The following is a 19,341-nucleotide window of genomic DNA, read 5'->3' as shown; positions in this document are numbered from 1 at the left end:
GTTAATCCAATAAATGAACTCAGGAGACTGTCTATATTTCATCCATCCACCCATCCATGCATCTTTTATCTATCTATCTATCTATCTATCTATCTATCTACCTACCTACCTACCTATTTATCTATCTTCCTATCTACCTATGATCTATCTATAACTAATTTATATATTTAACAGTCAGTGTAGGTATGTGTGTGTGTATACAAAACAATAATAATTTTTGATCCTATATATTATGGTATGTGTAAGATGGAATGTCAGATTTGTTTTGCTTTGCATTTCCTTGATAACTAAGGATGTTGAGTATTTTTAAAATGTTTCTTATCCATTAAATGTTCCTTTGTCTAGCGCTGTACCTCATTTTTAATTGGATAATATGGTTTGGAGATGTTTAATTTCTTGAGTTCTTTATATCTTTTATATCTATAAAAAGATATCTTTATATCTTTTATATCCTTCTGTTGGAGGCAGGGTCAATGAAGATCCTTTCCTAACCTGTAGGATGTTCTTTTGTTCTGTTGAAAGTGACTTTCACTTTACAGAAGCTTTTCAGTTTCATGAGGTCCCCAGAAAGACACTTATGATATATATTCACTTATAAGTGGATATTAGCCCAACATAGATGTTTCTGAGAGACTCCACCCAGTTGAAGAACTAGAAAGATGCTAGACAGATGGACTCACAGAGGGACTCTGAGCAGAGAGCTGAGAGTGGTATGGAAGAGTGGGTGGATGGAAAGTCCCAGAGGATTTAGGAGCACTACAAGCAGACCATGAATGCCTGCAGATCTGGACCCAGGGGGTACCTTCACAAATTCCTGCACCAACCAAGAAAAACGCATGCAATGAACCTAGACACCCTGTTCAGGTCTAGTCAATGGATAGCTCATTCTCCAAGGTTGTGGGGTGAGCAGGGATTGCCTCTTACATGAACTCTGATGTCCTGATTTGATCACTTCCACTTGGTTTGGAGGTCCTGAAGCACACAGAGGAAGGGAAAGCAGGCTATCTGGATGAGACTTGATAGAATATGGTCATACGATGGGAGAGGTGAACCCTGTCTATCATAGGTCTAGGGGAGGGGAATAGGGCAGAAGAGGGAGGGAGGTTAGGAATGGGAATATATAAGTGAGTGGATAACAATCAGGATACAAAATGAATAAATTATAATAATTTTTAAAGGATTAAAAAGTTTAAAATGTTGTAAACCATAAAAAACCAATAATAATTATATAATAAGAGGTCTTGAATTTGAGAAAGAATGGGAGTGGTAGGGGGAGACGTTGGGAAAATATAAATCCTCTATAAATGTTTTATAATGAATCCCTGGAAGTAAAATTACTAGGTAAAATGTTAGTATACATTGTAGGTGCCCAGGGGTAACCTACTGAAAAGGCTGCACAGTTACCTTTCCAGTCAAAAGGTTTTTTTTCCCCAAGATATATATTATTTTATTAATTTGTTCTTGTTACATCTCAATGGTTATCCCATCCCTTGTATCCTCCCATTCTTCCCTCCCTCCCATTTTCCCCTTATTCCCCTCCCCTATGACTGTGACTGAGGGGGATTTCCTCCCCCTGTATATGCTCATAGGGTATCAAGTCTCTTCTTGGTAACCTGCTGTCCTTCCTCTGAGTGCCACCAGGTCTCCCCCTCCAGGGGACATGGTCAAATATGAGGCACCAGAGTACATGAGAAAGTCATATCCAATATTTTACTGGTTTTTGTTCCACTTTCCAGTAGGTAGAAATATATTAGTAATAACAAATTTTGTTGCCTATGTACCTTTAGTTTTTCTTTCATTTCTGCCTTCCTTCATTCCTTCCTTACTCCTTTTCTTCCTTCCTTCATGTGCTCTTTCTGTTTTTCTTTCTTTGTGTGTTTTGCAGTGTGTGACTGTGTGGATTGCACATTCATGTAGCAGTCAGAAGAAAATGGTGAGTGTTTTTTATCTATCTCTATCTTCCTTTATTCAAACGGGATCTCTGAACTCAAAGCTCAGCATTTATTTTTTCTATCCCGCTGGCCAGACACCTTCCAGAATCTTCCTCTGCAGTGCTGGGCTATAGAATTGCATGGTCATGTTTGACTTTTATGTGGCTTGTAGAGACTCAAAATGTTTTGGTTATATAGCCAATGGTCTTATCCAATGAACCATCACCCTAGTTACTCAATTTCTTTATGACGTAGAACATTTTCCCACTAGTCTGTAATGTAGTAGTGTATCATTTCCTCTGAACCACCTTTCAAATTTTAGACACAGTCTGTGGATAAAATTTTCCTTTAAAATTATAAACAAAATATATTAAGTCAAGATATTCTAAAAAAAGCATTACTATTAAATTATATTAATAATTAATATAATTAAAAATATATAATATGACTTAAAAATATATAATATGTATCATAAGTATACAATGCACATATTTTTCATTGAAATATAAATATGTACATATAATTGTATATATAACATAACAATATAGTGCATGTTAGTGGCTGGCTCATCTTAAAAAGAATATTGACTTTTAATTTCCTTTTAAGCTTGTTTAGACATTGTGTCCTTTCTGTGTGATTAGATGTCTACTGTTAGTGGTCCACCCAACTGCCAGAAGAATTTAATAGACATCCAAATGGTCTCACATAGATCTTAGATTATTTGCTGACATTCCTAGTAATAAAAAGCGCCAAAATAGTTTTGTTGTATACTTCCTTTTCACCTCCTCTCTCTTCTTTTTAAAACATCTTTTTTTAATTTTTACATATATATCTATATTATTACACATATATAGAATAAATTATCTATAGCAAGAAGAACCAAACACAATAAGGAATTATATAAAAGTTACATTCTTAGTGTTTTGCCTATTTGTATTTGGAAGCCTTGAAAAAAATCTTTCCTATCATGGTGCACCTAAAATTCAGTATATAAATCGATATCAACCATATCTCATCAATATCAATGTGAAACATCTATCTAGATGTAAAAAAATCTTAACCTCTATACAACTAAGCTTAATTGTGAAAAAAACTATCTGGTCTTCATCAGAGACTTGAGAAGGAATAAAATTGATTACCTGAGTATACCAGGAGTGCAGGTTACTAGCTTTTTTTTGAGAAGGTAACAAACAATTTGCTATCTGAATAGTCACCCAAAACTCTCTATAAAGTTGGAGCATCATCTTCAGCCTTCTGCCCCAATATATCGGACAGATATATTTTGAGGTAGGAACTATTAAAGACTTGCTTACTCAGTCTTGGAAGTTTGGCCAATGACTCTGCCTGCTTCTAAGCTTGCTCTTTTTAAAGGCAGACTTCTGTCTGTGTTAGAAACTAGGACATTTTGTCTAGTGGCTGGTTTGCCACATTTGAAGGAGGCTCTTTGAAGTTCATCATCCTATTTGAGGTAGGCTGGGTGTTGCAAGGAGATAACTGGTCTCATTGTCAGTTAATCTTTAAAATAATAAAAACATTTAAAAATGCTATATTCTGTATTTCTCTGACGTTTTTGAAGACCTTGTTTAACTATTTTACCTTATCTTTCTATAGAATCATATCTATCTGTTGCACCTAAGATGTATATTCTTGTGATAAAAATAGAAGAGTAATTGACATGACCATGATTTGATCAACTGACAATTAATTTTTATAACTTATTTATCCTAAACAGCCTGCAATAGCACTTTCAACATACTGGACATAAACCTTGCATTATAATTGAGTTATATGGGTACAATACCTCCTATTAGAATAAAAATATATCTATTGTGTGTGAAGAATTCTATATTACTGTACCTAAAATTAAACTTCTTTTGCATCTATACATAAAATTCTATACTGGTGAATTAAAAATAAACTTGTGAGTGACAATTGAGACATTGAGTTGAGGAGTACATTCATTAATGTACTTTTTGTTCTATCTTACCTATACATTATTAAATCCCCCTTCTTTTTTTCAACCCCTCTCTCTAAACCTAAGAATACAAGATAAAGGAAAAGAGGGACATCCCTGAGTCCAACTTTGTTATCTCTCTAAATAAAACCAATAATAACTTGTAACCAACTCCCATTGAAAATAATCCTCTATAGCCCAATAAAGCAACTGAAAACCTACCCAATCCCCCCTTAACGGAAATGGTACGTAATTCTCTTAAGATTTCTTTCCTCTGATTTTGGATGAATAGTACCTTTGTAGGGGCCCACATATAATTGGGAAAAAGGTTAAACAAGCATGGAATAGCATTTGTGGTCCAGTTTCTAAATGTTGAATAATTCAAGGCTTAATTAGCATCCTGTGTGGGACTGTCTGAAATGCTGGAACAATGGGGATTGGAAGCTTTCATGGAAGGTGTCGTAGGAGCTGTCTTTTTCTGTGAGAATCAGTAATTGATACTGGTACTGGAACATCAGTGTCTAGCATGCTGAGAGGAATGAATCTTTTCAGGTCTCATCCAATGTCAGTGTCCAGTTCTTTTGTTCTGAAAACATATAATTTCTCACAAGCATACTACCATCATAAATTATAAATGTATATGCAGTTTGATGATTTCCAGCTGTCTACTCCTCTTGGGTATGTCTGCTTCTTTTTGTTCTAGAGCTTTCAGGTGAGCAGTTAAGTTACGAGTATGGGATCTCTCCAGTTTCTTTATAAAGGCACTTAGTGCTATGAACTTCCGTCTTAACACTGCTTTCATTGTGTCCCATAAGTTTTTTATGTTGTGCCTTCAGTTCATTGAATTCCTGGAAGTTTCTAATTTCTCTTTTTGTTTCATCCCTTAACCAGATGTCATTGAGTAGGGAGCTGTTCAGCTTCCATGAGTTTGTAGGCTCTTGGTTGTTTCTTTTATTGTTGAATTCCAGCTTTAATCCATGGTGGTCTGATAAGATGCAAGGAATTATTTTGTTTTTCTTGTATCTGCTGAGGTTTGCTTTGTGACTAAGTATGTGGTCAATTTTGGAGAAGGTTCCATGAGATGCTGAAAAGGACATGTATTTTTTTATGTTTGGCTGCAGTGTTCTGTAGATATGTTAGGTCCATTTGCTTCATGATGTCTATTAGTTTTCTTGTTTCTCCATTTAGTTTTTGTCTTTATGATCTGTTTATTGGGGAGGAAGGGGTGTTGAAGTCTACCACTATTAATGTGTAGGACTGGATGTATGATTTAAGCTTTATTATTTACGTATTTAGTATTTAAGTATTTAGTATTTACAAATGTGGGTCCTCCTTCTCAGAGGCATAGATGTTCAGAATTGAGACATTATCTTCATGTATTTTTCCTTTGATGAGGATGCAGTGACCTTCCCCATCTTGTCTCTCTTCTGATTTCATTTTTCCTCTGTCTTAGGGTACTCTTTTAATAACTTAGAGGAAACTACCTACATGATACTACATTGAATAAAATATTTCATTACTGCATTTGATTTGGTATATCATTTGATACACAGTTGTGTATCATTTATCCTTATCATTAAGAGATTTTCCACATATAATGTCAAAGAAAAGCTTTTATCCACAGTGTTGGACTTGTATCTCATCTTTGATAAAGAGTATCTGTTCCAACTTCAGAGTTTTCTATGATTACTCTGATTACTTTTAAAGCACTGTATGTGAACAATGGAATATGCATTTTAAATGTTATGATAATTATCTGGTAATGTCTTCTGTGACTTTTTTTACTCACTATTTTCTTTCAGCATGTGACTATTATAGAAGTTTGCCTATTAAAATTCAAATTAGATAGCAAGGTGTAAATTGTTTCATGATATTTTTTCTCCATCTTCTGAAATTTCATGTTTATAGTACTCATATGCACTCTTTTTTTTTTTTGATGCTGAGTTTCACATGGAAAAACTATGCAGATACAAGTGTGGGGGTTCATAGTTGAGAGGGAAATACATTTCCATCATGGTACCTTTGAAATAGAAGCTGACTGGCTTCCATGTTAACTAGAGCATGAGAAGCTAATTAGAAAAAGCTCTAAATCTTGGGAATGTGAGCTACATAAGCTATTTTCCAAAGTTTTTAATATCATAAAAGAGAAGTTTGGGATAGAGGCAGTGTGGTAATCTCACTCCTGAGGCATGTAGATGTAGCCTGACTAAGTTGCTTATGAAAATGTGATTTTTTTAGGGCTTTGGGCAATTTGATTTAAGGAAGGAAGCCAAGGAATTTTGATATAGCACTGGAGTGACAGGTTAATATTATTAGGAAAAGAGAGTAGAAATGTAGGCTTTTTCCATTTCGGTGTTTCGATTTTGTCAATAGGATTGGCACTGTAATTATCTCTGGATTAGTCACAGGCCTAGACACTTGTTAAAAGTGGATATAATGTAAACTGTAACTTGACAGGAAATTTGTTTTAAAAGATATGATGCAAGAAAAAGGGCAAAAAGTTCAAGCTGAGAAAAAAAAGTTAAGCATTTTTAAAACTTAACTGCTGAAACAATATTATTTTTGAAAAGATGCTGCTGATTGAGAGAGCTGTGGGAAGTCTGCTCACTGTCAGGGTGTGATAAGTGGAGAGCCAGGCAGCTCCTCACAGGAAAGATTGCACCAGTGTTAAGCTATTAGCTTCAGCATCCCCAGTCCCTCAACCCCGAGGGATTTCACTTCACCTCCATGCATACCTAGATATGAACAGCTCAGAACATAAGAGAGGGAAGATGGAAATTAACTCTTGCACCGAGCGCTGGCGAAAGAGGTCCTGCATCACGGTACATCCATCATCGATGCTTTACCAATAAGTCTCTTCACACCCTCCCTGAGAGTTGCTGCTTATGCTTTATTTCCATACTTTCCCATAACTTTCAAGATATATGAGGAAATTTAGGGTGGCATGCCATCATTTTTAAGGTGAAGGACTTTGCAAAGTTAAAGTACAGAAAGGAATTTGCATCTTCCTTAAGGAATTCTTAATCTGTTGTAACCAAACCACTTAACAAAGGAGCATGAAAATGTTGGGGCACACGCACATAATTCCTCTGAGAGGGTAGCCAAATGGATAGTGGGTGGTGAAGAACCTTTCAAGGACTTAACTACAGGGGTTATTATAACAATGTTTTTCTTTACAAATTATGAATAAAAATAAAATGTTAAGCAGCGGGGGAATCTAAATAAATGAAGATGTGGAAAAAGACATTACAAAATTAAAGTAGTAGATAGAATTTGTCAGCACAGTAATCAGTCAGTATGTGATATAGTTTTACATCATGGACCAAAATTATAGCTATATAATTTCTTTTTTTTTTTAATCAAACTATAGCTATACAGACAATAGTTTTTATCTAGTTGGTTTAGTAGCAGAAAAATCCAAAACTCATTGAAGTGCTCAAGTAAATTCCTAATCATTCCAGCTTATCCTTTAATGCTTTCCATCTTACAAGTTAAAATAAACACTTATACTCCTTCATTTCAAAATATGTGATGATACAGTGATACCTTTGTCAGAGTCACAGAATATTTTAAGCCAGATATTATCCTCTATGCCTTTATTCCTATAGGATAAATTTAAATATATAAGCATGTGCTTTGTAACTTTTCATTCAGAATAATCTATTATATCATGGCCAAAAAAATTAAACCCTGTCATTGCTTCATGTTGTGGAATTTCTGTTTTGGTTAATTCTGCACCAGCGGGAATATATTTAATTATATTCATCATCCAAATTAGGGAAAACTCCTACTTATTGTTCACTCTTCTAGGTGATATTCAAGAGGGAAGCGATCAGTATGACCAAAACTTTTTCCTCAGAAGGAAGACAAGGAAAATAATTGCCTTACAGTGAAATGTGCAATCAAAGAGTGTGGGATGAATGGCTCCACAGGGAGGAGCCTGATTAACCAACTGTCCAAAGGCAAGGAAAGAAGAGGTTCCTCTGAATATGACTGCTGAGCTGGCCTAGCAAGCTTGATTCAGTCACAAAGAGATGGTGATGGTTCACCCCAAGGAGTAATACAGTCTATGAAACAGAGAAAACTTTTTTTTCTTTTCACCCGTGAACTCTTTATAACCTCCAAATGGCATGGAGCCATGTGTTACAGACAAGAATGTGGACTGGATTTTGTTCAGTGCTGTAGACATTCAAGCACATCTAAAGGCCCTCCTGAGAGCGCCAAGACAGTCTACTGTTTTCTTTCTTTTGAGAGTATGTAGGTTATTGTTATCTTTTGAAAAAATGGTATACTGTATATCTTTTTTACTTTTCCTGGTGATGAACTCCACCAAGAAAACAGAAGGTGACCATCACAAAGACATTAGCTTTGAGTGTTCTTGTATGGGGTCTTAGTTGGATTACATTTTTATGACAGTGCTAGGGAAGGTTAGATGAAATTTCATCTGTTCTATGTTTTTTGCAGAGGGAGGGAAAGGCTCATATTTGACACAGGTTTTCTCTGTGTAATAGCATGCTTTTCTTCTTCAAACTCACTTTTCAGACCAAGCTAGCCTTGAAATCACAGAGATCTGCCTGCCCCTGACACCCGAGTACTGGGATAAAGGTGTGTGCCACTACAGTCATCCCATTCTAAGTTTTATGTCAGATACTCCTGAAAGAAAAAAAAGTAATGCCAGAACAGTCACCTAAGCAGATTGCATGTGCTAAGAATCAAACTTTCTTTCCATTGTAAGGAAAAAAACTGGCGCTGGACTCTTGTGACAAAAAGCTGGTTACTACCATGGCTGCTAAGTGTAGTTAAAGAAGTGATGGTTAAAACTCCTCCCTGGGTTCTGAAGTGCTGTATTGAACTCAGTTTCCATAGAATGAAATTGTTCCTAAGCTGTGCACATTCTACAACAGCATAATAAACGCATTCACATACTGGACTTGGGTGACTACAAGCTTCAGAGTCTAGTTACCTGCAAATCCACTGGGAATCCCTGAGTCTATCTACGAGGATCAATTTTTTGTTGTTCTTTATTTCCCTGCTTTTTCTTTTGTTATTTCTCCATTCTTCGTCATTCTCTTGTTTTCTTCTCCATATTATTTTTTAATTCATTTCCATTTTCTTTCATTTATCTGCTTCTGTTTTCTTTTTTAGAACCAATTTTGATTAATATGATTTTAAAAAGAATGTCTGACAGGTATGAATGAAATACATATTACAACTAAGTTTGTAATTCTTGCAACCCATGAGGTTGCAGCTCATACCTGCATTATTTTCTGTGAAGGTCTACTGTGCACTGGTAGAAAACTCCATTAGATAAGCATGCTGCCTACAACACTTGGTACAGACCCAACACTGATCTTCCACAGGCCAGCCAGTTGGCAACTGAGTGAACCTCAAGCCAGATTCTGTAGACAAAGAATGAATTGATTGGAATTAGATGAGATACACTTTGTTTGGCTTTCAGTAAGAATTCACATAGATGAAATAAACTTATTTTATATTCATCTTAGTGTATTTAAATATTGTAGTTTTTCAATTCAAGCTTTATAAATAGGAAAAGGAAATTCTACTGTTGTTTTATTGATCCACACTTTACAGATTATGTAAACAGTTTCAAGAGATAACATTTTGTTAAATATTATGAAAACTGACAATGTTTATTAGCTACTTTAAATCCTGATAATAGAATTATCCACAAACAAATGGAAATTATCCAGTATATCCATCAATCATATCATCAACAGTTTGTATAAGGTTCTTCCTGCAATCAAAGTGACTGGCACTGTGAAAGGAGTATACTCACACCAAATAATCTGTGATCAATAGTGTACCTGAAGCTGTGGCTGATGCTTGAGTAAACAGCCTCAGTGCTTTGATTGATTGGTCATTTATGCTTGTAAACAGGCAAAGTGTGCTAGCATTTACCCTGGCACAGTGAGAGATGGAGGCTTTAGACCTAGATTAGGAAGCATTTCATTCTAACCATTGGCTTGGACCAAAGATGTGTAGAATGATTGTCTACTGTTACAAAGCCCTTTTCTCACTCCCATCACTGTGGATAACAGATATGGGGGCACAGTCCTTTCCTCAGTTCTCTGATGTAGGTAGTTATGGGAAAACTAAAAGTTCAAGATCACACTCAGCTACTTAGTGGTGCAAAATCAGTCTGGTGTATATAAAACCCTGTCTCAAAAAACAAAACAAACAAACAACAACAACAACAACAACAAACAAAGCAGAGCTAAACTAATACACAGCCAGTCTTGTCACCTGGTTTGGGGGAGTTCTCAACTGGTCTCTCACCAGTACATAATCAGAAAATTGGTGGTAGACAGGTATAGATAGAATTTAATCAAGCTATTGTTATTGAGAAGAGGATATGAAGCATCGAGTCCATCTTGAGGTTTACAAACATGAGAATGTCTTCAGTAGGGGATGAATGGCAGTCATAGTTAAGCAGCCGTGGTCAAACTGGTAGGGATGATCATTATCTTAGGTCTTTTTCTGCAGAGTTACTCCAGATGAAACCATCCAGATAGGAAGAGACACAGGTGACCATTTCTTTTATCAGGATTTTGAAACAATGGACCTCAAAGAATTAAATTTCTCCTGAAATCTCCTGTTGGGATACAGGAAAGGATGAAGCTCTGATTTCAGCTAAAATAGGAGCTAGCATCCTACGATAGATTGGCCATGGTGATGATAATTCATGCTAACATATTATGTTTCTTGACTTTTGTTTACCTTTTGTGTGAAATTCTGCAATATTAGGTGTGCGGAGATGACAAAAACTAGAGGAATTTCTCCTGTTTTCTTCTTAAGTAAGTTTATTCCCTTTTATCAAGTTCTTTCCTAATTCTTTTAAGGAAGTAAGGATTTTTTGATGTGATATTCTTGTAACAGAAAGGCTGTCACTATTGTCATTGAATGTAGTTTCCATGGGTTGAGAGTTGAGATTCTGCTTGAAGAACATTATCAGCTATTGTCACAGGATGACTGCTTCCATTTAAAGGTGGGTCATCCTGAGGTGATCTGTCTGAAAGGCTTCCTTCCCTCTTACCAGTGACCAAGGTGACAGCAGGCTGAAAGCTATGATGACATTTTCATATACTTTTCAATGAGGTCTGGAATGAGGAAACTACAAAACCACCAAAATCTATCTAATTTCATCTTAATAACGTCAATCTTGAAAATTGAGTAGATAAATAAGGGAAATTTAAGGAAAATCAACCTTGCCTGACCAGTTATATACATTCTATAAATCATTAACATGTTTACTCAGAGGTGAATAGGAACCGGACTGAAACTTTCAGATAAAAGGAGACAGCTGCAGAGTGAAAGGAGAGAGATGCTAGTTTTATTTTCCTCTAAGGTATCCATCAGGCTTTTCAATAAAACTAGCTTGCCTTCATTGTTAAAGTTTTACATGGCAGTCTTGCACTTCTGACTCTAACACGTCTACTCTTGTCACTTCTACTTCTTACTAACTAGCATAAATGCAGGTTATCATACTCTCTGCTTGGTTTGGCTTAATTTCTCGAGCAGCTTTTAGAACTCAGAAATGATTTTTACGCATTTATAGAAAGGACACTGCAAATGCTATAGTTGAAGAGCCTGCTAGAAGAAATCTGTTAGGCTGCAAGTAGTAGAGGTTGTCGAACCCAAATTCACCATATGGGTCTTCCACCATAAAGGCCCCACCCTTCTATCTCCAATTCCATTCCCTGTGGGCTTCTTCAAAGGATTCATTGTGTAAGTATTATGAATTGCGTTACTGGCCGTTGAATGTTGACCTAATATTAAGCAGCTTGAGGAAGTGAGTAGGTAGATTAAAAATCCTTTAGAGGACACTGCTGATTCTCCTCCAGCCCGCCTTCACTCTGAGGCTTTCTGTGAACTTCCAATTCTCATACATTTCACAATTATGCAAGACCACATTTAAACCATTTTAGTTCTGTAGGGACTGATTTATGTGGAAGCATATAAAGACCAAATTATATGCATAAGTGGGATATACACACACTTCTTTTAGGTAAGTTTTAATCTGCATGCTTAAAGTATATGCAATAGTGCTATATGGTACCTATGTAAAGAGGCTGTGTCAGTGAAACAAAGGAACATCCTATAACTAACATTCTCTTTCACCAAATATATATATATTTACTAAAATGTAGTGAAATTCTTGTCCTATAGTCACACACAAACACACACACACATACAGACACACGCACACATACACAAACACACATACTCAGTCATGTAGACAGACGTATATACATTACCTATTTTCAGTATTAGCTCTTGTGTTCTTTATTTATTCTCTATGAATATCCGAGTTTTTATATATCATAACCACAAGAGAGCCCATATAATGATTTTATCAATTGTAGGATAATTTTACATAATATAATGATTGCCAAATCTTACCTTGTAACAAAGGGCCATTGCTCTTATATTTTGTATACATTTAATGGAGATTACTTATAAAAGTAAAATTAAATAAAATATGTATATCATATTCATTTATGTCTTATTAAAGCACAATACTGCACAAATCTTAATCCCATATATTTTTATTTCTTCCCTCTGCTGTGCATATACTGTGTTGTAAATTCAATTCTCTGTTATTACTTTGCCATGTTGCATTTCTGTGATTATGCTAATTTTAATTGCCTTACAAGTTTAATTCATTCTCATTATCCAAACTGGTGTCACATTACAACTTCATCTCTATTTTTTCTCATATATCAACTTTATTTTGTCACCTAAAGAGTCTCAGATAACCTAATAAAATAGAAACTTATTAGAGGTCTTAGAGTTGAAATTTGAGAAGTCCATTTTCTACTAAAAGCTATAATGTGTTCTCATGAACTAGTGCTTTTCAGGTGTTTTCAGGATTAAAGTTACATAAATAATTTGTTAAGACTCAGATAACTTTATTTTTATGTTTGTGGGAAAAGAGATGAAATATTTTTAATCATAAACACTCTGAGAATTTCACATATGAATATTATATTTGCATGATTCCCAACTCTCCTTCTCCCCCTCCCAACCTTCTTGTACTTTCTTGATTCCCTTTCAAATTCATAACCACTTCTTCTTTATTTTTTGTTGATACATATCAATAGTATTAAAGACATAGCCTGCTGAGTCCATTTAGTCTTGTGGATATGTACATGTAATAAGGATTGATCACTCAGGATGTGATAAGCTATCCAAGAAACAGTTATCCTGAGGAAGACTGCATCTCCCTTTCTCAGGAGGCATTAATTGCCTTCTCTCCAGCTAGCAGTGAGATCACGTGAGATTTTCATCTGCATTATAATGTCAACTGGTTTTTTCATTGTGTTGGTCTTATTTAGAGCACAATACTGTTGAGATTTCATTTATGCACCTCCCCAGAAAATACAGAAGGCATTATGCCACAAAAGATGTTCTGGTCCTCTATCCCATATGATCATATTGCCCTCTCCTCTGTAATATTCATGTATCCTTGGTTCTAAGGATTATGGTGTTGAAGTATCATTTGGGTTTAGCCATTCTGTAATCATTTGTTCTCTGCATTTTAGCGAGTTGTAGGTCTCTATAATGATTCCATTCCGCTGCAAGAAGAGAAACTTATTTGTTCAGTGGTATGAGCCACACTTGTTCTGTAGCTATAAGGATAATTATTTCAAATGGAGTTAGAAATTATTGATCTAGTGAAGTTGCAGTAATATGTTTTCTTCAAAGACCTGTGATCTTATTGGCTACAGACAGCTATATTTACTGTTCTAGGCATAAACTCCCTCTTTGAGTGCATTGATGTCCAGTTAGACAGCTACTGGATATCCCTAGGATAAAAGTAATAGTACTGTACCTTTAAGATAGTCTTTTAACTTGTCAGCAGATTCAGAGTGGTCAGCCTAGCATATCATGTAGTCTGATTCACAAGCTGGAGATACTACAGTCAACACTGATAATTTCAAAATGAGACAACAAATGAAAATACCAATATCTGTCTACAATTTCCAGACTCAACCCTCAAGTATGAAGGTTCCTGTAAACCAGTGAACAAAAGTCAGTCAGAAACTCTCTTCTCTACCCATGAGACATGTATAAAGTAAGTGTGGGTATCTCATGATGTGTGAATTTTCTTAAAGGAAAGAAATAAAGTGTAAAGTGGATCACACATTTTTGCAAGGAACCTCCATCCTTTCCATTTACTAAGATTATTCCCATGGATGAACAGGTCTGAAAATCCACTGGCATTCAGGTATGTTTCTATGGTGCAATGAAGACACAAGTCACTTCTCTTGGAGCACGAAAAGGAACAGTGAAGTCAATCCTTTCTCTCTTTCCCGTGTGTGTATGTGTGTGTGTGTGTGTGTGTGTGTGTGTGTGTGTGTGTGTGTGTGAGAAAGAGAGAGAGAGAGAGAGAGAGAGAGAGAGAGAGAGAGAGAAGGAGTGAGAGAGAAACTAAGTTTATATTTAAGGGTAAAATGACAGTAAACATATATTATCAAACTACAAATAATCAAAAAGCAAGCTTTTGAATGAAGTACTTTCATAAATTAGTATACTGATTGAGCATCACATTCCCAAGCAGATTTTAGTGATCTCCAAAGAAACTCATTCTTTCTTGCCTCTATACAGGAGCTTGGCTCTGGCTTAAGCTGTAGTTAAAATGATCCTTCAGCTAGAAATTAGGGCACAGGCCTTTCATCCAAGCACTTGGGCAGAGGCTAGAGTTACAGGCTAGACTGGTCTACATAGTGAGATAGCAACTTCCCAGCCAGCCAGGACAACACAAAGAGCCCAACTCTGAAAATACAATAAAAAAAAAATAGGAGGCAGGAGAGATGATTCAGTGGTTATGATTACTTACTCTTGTAGAGGATCTGGGTTCAGTCCTAGCACCCAAGAAACTACATAATCTTCTTGTTAGTCTCTCTGATGCCTCTTCTGTCCTATAAGTGCTCCTGAATATATGTGGAATACACACATACAATTGGTTCAATTGGTTGTAAATCCTACACACAAATAAACGGAATATATATATATATATTAAATTAATTATAATTTATTCAGATTATATTCTGAAATTTATCTCATTTATACCTTTCCATTCCCACCTTCCCACCTTCTTCTGCTCTCTTCCCCTCCATTAGACCCCTGACAGAAAGGGACCTCGTCTCCCACCATATGACCACAGCCTATTAGGTCTCATCTGGATATCCTGTGTCCCCTCCCTTTGTGTGCCCTTTTAAAGACAGCTCTTCAGTGAAAAATCTGCCATCTTATAATAATGTTATTTCTTTTCCATCACATCATCCCTCGTGACTGATTTGCTGTCTCACCTTGAGAAGACAGGCTTCCTATGGTACCAATCAATTTCCTAACAGTTATTTTATTTAATTACCTCTGCCTACTCAACCATGCAACTAAGGAATACATTTTATTACTTCTTCATATTAGTTTTAGTCATCTTTAATTCCTGACATGCTTATACTATATTTATTAGCTTTATTACTAGTGAAATATATATGGTACCTAAATTTTTAAATTTGTCCCAGTTCTGACATTTGCTAGTATATCCTGTAAGTTTTTCTTCTATAATTTATCCTAAAGTATTTTTATTGCTTTCATAGAATAATTTGAGCTTTTATATAAAAAAAACTGTGAACAGTTTTAAATTTAGCTTAAATATTTTTGCTTATTCCTTTGTGTTCCTTTGTGTCCCAGGGTCTTCTGTATCTTTGACTCACCTACAGCTCATTGTTCAGCTTAGGCCAGGCTTGAAATCCTAATATTCACCTAATAATATTGCCACTATTTCCAAAATGCTGAGATTATTAGCTGTAAGATAACGCGCTTGGCCTATTCTATCTTTGAAATTAAAGTAATTGAAATAGGGCATTTTATTCACATAATATTTTCTTAGTGAATTTTTAAATAATTAAGAACAGACTGACTGTACATATATTAAAGAAATGGGTAGCATGTAGAGCATAAATTGATTAGAGCATAAATTGACTTTTATTTTGTTATTGAAATCTTTCAAGTATAGTATTATGAGATTATGGGAGAGAGATATATATATACATATATATATATATACACATGTACAAATATATTTATAAAATATATGTTTATATTTGCTTGCAGAATATACTAAAGTTTTCACTATTAAGTTACTTAGCACATGATAAGTAAAGTTTGTCTCAATGAGACAGGTTCAGAAAAATATCACTGTGGAATTTTCTCATTTAAAAATATCTATATAAATCATTTCACTTATTAATAAGATGAATTTAAATTTAGTACTGTTTACTACCTAGTAAGCATATATCACACTCAGAGAAAAGATAGTAGACATGAGTTACAAGTAGTACAAAATGAGATATATGTATGCTAGCAGATATTGATAACAAGAATAGTTCAGAGTGTGTCAAAGTAGTTAGGAAAGACTTCATAAAATATATAAAAAAAAATCTGGTTAATAATAGGTAGAGGGCTGGATAAACATCTTCTGATAGAAAAGAAATAGTCAATGGAGAAATAGGAAAAGACACTTCTTGGGCTACCTAAATGGACTATTCCTAGAAAAGCTTGTCATGGGTACAGTATGATAAAGTAAAAGCAAACATTGGGAAAATAAAGTGGCAAGATTTTACTATAAATGAATAGTTCTGAACTTTATCGTGCTGGCACATGGATGTCATTAATTGTAGAAGAAAGAAAAATTGTCATTCATGGAGTTATTTTTAAAATTAATTTTAAAAAGAATCTGATAATAGACCTTGGAAAATGACTATAGTAGTTCTGGCATGATATCTAGGCATTGAAGAAATGTAATAAAACTTGATTCAATAAATTAATTTTTAACAAATGAAAAAAAGAAAAAGGAAAATAACAAATGAGTGAATATAACAAAATGAGAAAAAACAACATTTACCAAGATGGATATGAAATAACCACATATGGTTTTCTTAATCAACAGAATTGGAATCCAACAAAACGAAGGTATAAAAATATATTAATTCCACTTAGCTGTAATATTTGCCAAAATACCTTTTACTGAAGACAATTAACTGATGTTTTTACAGCAGTTAATATAAAGTGAAAACGTCTGGCTGAAAAATTTTAAGTTAGAAATAAAAAATGTAAAAAAAAAGAAATAAAGAATTTATGGCAGCGATTTGTCTGTTTCATTTACTGATTTATCTGACACTCTTAGCAATAAACTTGCCACAGTAGGCAAGGGATAGATAGTACATGAGTTGAAGTGATAGGTTAAATGTGACTGAAAAGTACAAGAAATGCTTGCTAATAATTACATGTACTACGTTCAAAAAAAGTCAAACCCTAAAGTGACTTCTCAGATGTACTGGTTCTTTTCTTGGCATTTGTTTTAGCAACTACCAACAGGAATGAATATTATAGATAAGGTTTACAAGTAATTTAACTGATACTTCAGGAAAAATACAAAGAAAAAATTGAAGTGATTCAACATTGCTGTTTCTTTGTTAAAAGTTTTTAACTAAAATTATCAATAATCCACTTAAAAATGGGGTACAAGGCTAAACAGAGAGCTCCCAACAGAGGAATATCAAAAGGCCAATAAACACTTAAAGAAATGGTCAATGTCCCTAGTCATCAGGGATATGCAAATCAAAAGGTCTCAGAGATCCCAACTTACACCTAGCACATGTTTGCTAGGAGATGGTAAAAGGGGTACACTCCTCCATTGTTGGTAGGAGTGCAAACTAGTACAACCACTTTGGAAGTCAATCTGTCCCTTTCTCAGAAAATTGGGAATAGTGCTAGCTTAAGACCTAGCTCTTCCACTCCTTGGCATATACCTGAAAGATGCTCCACGGCAGAACAAGAACGTTTGTTCAACTATGTTCATAGCAGTTTATTCATAATAGTCAGAATCTGGAAACAACTTAGAAGTCCATCAACTGAAGAAAGGATAAAGAAACTATCATACATTTACACTATGGAGTACACTATGGAGTACTTAAAAACAAGGAAATCTTGAAATTTGCAGGCAAATGAATGGAACTAGAAAATATCATCCTTACTGAGATAACCTAGACACAGAAAAATGCACATGATATATATGCACTTATAAGTGGATATTAGCCCAACATGGATGTTCTCTGAGAATTTTCATTCAGCAGGGAATTGGGACAGATGCTGGGACTCACTATTGGACTCCGGGTGAGGGTGGTTTGGAAGAACCCCAAAAGAAGACCATTAATGCTGGCGGATCCAGACCCAAGGTGGCCTCCACAAACTGCTGAACCAACCAAGGACAACGCATGCAGCAAACCTAGACCCTCTGTTCAGATTTAGACAATGGACATTTCATTCTCCATGGTTGTGTGGAGAGAGGGGACTGCCTCTGACATGAAATCTGGTGGTCCCTATTTGACCACTTCCCCTTGCTGAGGAGGCTTGGTGGCACTCAGAGGAAAGAAAGCAGGCTACCAGGATGAGACCTGACAGGATGTGACCATATGGTGGGGGAGGAGGGCCCCCTTCTGTGGAAATTAGTTTTGTAGTTCCTCAGCAAACCAAAAAAATATCTGCATTTCCTGTTCACAGCTACTCTGTTCACAGTAACTAGGACATGGATATCAGCTAAACAATCCTCAGTTAATGAACACCTATAATGGGAATGTGATGCCCACCTACACTGAAATATTGTTCAATTCTAAATTTTCTACTCTTAAGAAAAGAGGTTTCCTCTCCACAGTAAAGTGGAGAGTGGGATATTACTTTCTCACATACTCTGGTGCCTCACCTTTGACCATGTCCCCTGGAGGGGGGAGACCTGGTGGCACTCAGAGGAAGGACAGCAGGTTACCAAGAAGAGACTTGATACCCTATGAACATATACAGGGGGAGGAAATCCCCCTCAGGAACAGTCATAGGGGAGGGGAATAAGGGAAAAATGGGAGGGAGGGAAGAATGGGAGGATACAAGGGATGGGATAACCATTGAGATGTAACAAGAATAAGTTAATAAAGGAGAAAAAAATTTAAAAGAAAAGAGGTTTCCTAGTGTATATTTATTAATTTTAACTATCATGTAAACTTCATATGACTGAATGTAGGTCTTCAGATGACATTTGCTTGCCAGTACTAGTTTTCTATCTTTAGTAAAAAAAAAAAAATCAATGATTTCATGAATATCATATGGCCCATACTGTATTTAGAACTATTTTGTATATAAATGTGGCTCAAACATGACTAAAGATATTACCTTGGGACAGTTATTGTCTACTGAAAAATGTAACACTTAGAAAAGTGAGAGTTTTTAATCTGTAAATAGAAATTGTAATGGGGTTATTAGGTTCAGTTCAACAGGCAATATTACATCCCATAGGAGTGTTGCTTATATTCTTTTGGGGAAGGAATGCTACACTCTAAAGCATAGCACAGGAATTCTGATTGATCATGTTGGGAATTA

Source organism: Acomys minous (assembly GCF_964271855.1).
Source record: "Acomys minous genome assembly, chromosome: 11".
Taxonomy (NCBI): domain Eukaryota; kingdom Metazoa; phylum Chordata; class Mammalia; order Rodentia; family Muridae; genus Acomys; species Acomys minous.
Note: the sequence above shows the minus strand (reverse complement) of the source record.